Source organism: Chinchilla lanigera, unplaced genomic scaffold (genome assembly GCF_000276665.1).
Source record: "Chinchilla lanigera isolate Chin_1 unplaced genomic scaffold, ChiLan1.0 scaffold00073, whole genome shotgun sequence".
In the NCBI taxonomy this organism is placed as follows: Eukaryota; Metazoa; Chordata; class Mammalia; order Rodentia; family Chinchillidae; genus Chinchilla; species Chinchilla lanigera.
This window is the reverse complement of record NW_004955474.1, coordinates 2,143,832-2,146,679: the sequence shown is the minus strand read 5'-3', so window position 1 is coordinate 2,146,679 and position 2,848 is coordinate 2,143,832. Positions and strand designations below refer to the sequence as shown.

General features: G+C 41.8%; 1 pseudogene; it reads right to left on the bottom strand.

Moving 5' to 3' along the window:
• The window catches only part of LOC102028853, a 15,713-nt pseudogene extending 13,234 nt beyond the window's left edge, over nt 1-2,479 (bottom strand).
• Nucleotides 2,480-2,848: the final 369 nt, after the last annotated feature.

The window sequence follows — 2,848 nt, the reverse complement described above, 5'->3', positions numbered from 1 at the left end:
CTGTGTTTATTTTTAAAACATCATCATTTTTTTTGCTTCTAACCTTGTTCCTTGTACAGGAGAGGACTCTGTGTACGGAGTTTTCTAAATTTGAGAGATTGCTTGGCCTGCTCTTTTGGAAAAATAATAACACAGTGTCCAGTCCAGATATTAACATTGGCATCATCTGTAGCAGAATAAGGTCAGGGAGATCAGTTTGTGCTGTACTCAGTGCATGTAATACTATTTAGTCTTTTTTCTCTAAACTCAAGAAGGACTATAGTTTCAAAGTGAGTCAACATCCTGCAAAATCCCACAATGTATGAGGTGGAGATGCTGTATTTTCTTTCTCATATGTGGTGCTGTCTATAGTGTCTCCCTTCTTTCTAAATCTGCTTTTCCCAGACAGGGTCGGTCTAGAGGTCTAGAAGTTGTTTGTACTGAGTGGTTTTAAGGAGAGGTTTAAGAATAGCAAGTCCAAGTACATTATTATTATTTTCAGCTTTCTCTTCAAAACATGTCATGCACTGTATGCATTTACTTGTATGAGGTAAAACTGGTAATTCCCAGTAGGACTGGCCTTTGGAGGATGGGAAACAGATGTTTTAGTCAGACTCAGAACTGACTGTAGCACCCCATAGAACCACATAAGAAAGCAGTTGTACATACCCTGACTTTCATGAGCTCCTTAATACAGGTGGCAAGAGCATACCTTGGTTCACAGTATTTTATAACACAAGAGTGGCCTGATTTCTTACTGCTGTAAGAAGTTGAGGGCTCTTTTAGTATAATCGGCTCATCCTGACCACTGGTTTTGGTACCACACTTTGGTAAGAGATTGGTATTGGGAGAAGGCCTTCCTTCATGTCAGTAGACAAAAGCAAGGCCTTGAAGGACTGAATAATAACCAAATTGTCAGATCATGCATTTGATGCAACCACAGAAGAAGTTTTATTGAGGTTTTCCAAGTGTGGGACGACACGTGTCTGCTCCCTGAGGACTTGGGTACAAGTAGCTTACCAAGAAATGACCCCAGGGAGCAAGGGGAGGAGGGAAAGACATTTAGCCAGGGAAGGGAAGGGAGCAGATAATAAAGGGGATGTTATTCTGCAAGGTACTTCATGCAGGTAACTAGGGCTCTATTCCTCTCAGGAACTCTGGGAAGCCATTAGAATGGGCTTCAGTTGTCTAGCTGAAGGAGCTGAAGGAGCTCTACACACTCTCATCCTTCACTGACTGAGAACTGCCCATGGTGACATGGACTTCTGGACTTGCAGTTTGGCCTACAGTCCCAAAGAAACCACAGTAGGGACATTTACATGACTTTGGGCTGTACAGAAATCACAAACAGTACTGGTTACATAGCAGACAGTCCCTGCACAGAATGCTAACGACTTATTTACCTAAAGATAGCCCCAAAATCAAATGGATATATGGTTATAAATGAGTGAATGAATTGAAATTTTTGAGATATTGATATGATTTCAATTTATCTTCTTCTTACTACTGTACATACTTGTTGCTTATAAAGGGAAAGAGAGTAATTTGATAGTGAAAAAGCTTTTCTCACTACCTTAGGCAATCAAGGCTAACATAACCAGTCATGAAACAAACCATGTGCCACCCCAAAATGCCACAGGAATACAGAAATCTCACAATTCAGTGTGGCAGGTGATCTGGACCACTTCCTTTTTCTAAAGGACATTATTGGGACAATGGCAAAACTTCAGTGGAGTTTTGCCAGAGAGCAGATGCCATGATGTATCAGTGTGAACTCCCTCATGCTGCTGTTCATGGGCACATGGGTTAGTGTTCTTGTTAGGGGACTCACACACTGAAGCTTTTAGTGGTGAAGGGACAGTTTGGTAACTCACTCTCAAATGGAACAAAGTAAATGGTTTTCTTGTATCATTCAGATAACTTTTCCACAAATTTGGGATTGTTTCAAATCAAACAGAATCAAGATTGAAAGAGTCAAGACAGCATTATGGAAAATGGATGCATTCCATTTTCCTTTTAAAGAGTCTTGAGAACCTGTTTGCCCCTTGTTTTACACCTAATAATATCAATATCAGTACACATCTGTGATTAATATTGATGCTATCAATGCACTTCTCCCCCTTTTGTGCACACAACTGGAAGTGTCCTCTTACCTATCTCTTTGCACCTAGACTCCGTGTTCAGGCACCAATAGGCTGCATCCAGTGCAGCTCTTGAAATTCTTGAGATGAAGGATGGTGGAGGATGAGAAATAAAGACACGAGTCAGGAAACAGAGCCCTTTCTCTGGATGAGAGAAAAAGGAACTGCTCAATGACCACAGTGCCTTTATTTATACATTCAGCAGGTTGATGTCACATGACACTCCTCTGCCTAGCAACCTGTTTTCTTGGCTTGTCTCAGGCTCTCTGTGTTCTTGGCACTGGAATAGCTTGTTCATGTGGCTTACCTTGGGTGCTCCACATGTGTGATCGATCTTCAGCTTCAGCTGCTCCCCACATTGCATAAACTAGCTAGATTTGGTTCACTTACCTGCAAGCAAAACAGTACTACTTAGAAACTGATTTAAAAGAACTGGGGTACTAGGAAAGACAGTCCCTAACTTGTAGAATTTGTGGGATTTACTTAAGAAGGACCGAGAACTGTGCCACTCCTCTGTGCCAGTCTGTGACACTGTAGACCATGCAGTAGGCCACTAAACCATCTCCTGTCCTCTGTTAGGATGCAGGCCTCGTGCCCAATATTGCTGAGGCAATGAAGAAGCTCTGTGACAACTTGGCACTGTATGTGTGTGTTGGATTGTAGGAAATTCTGCTTTCAGTAAAAGCTACAGAAAAACTAGCTCTCCTCAGGTGTGTGTGTTGGAAAGC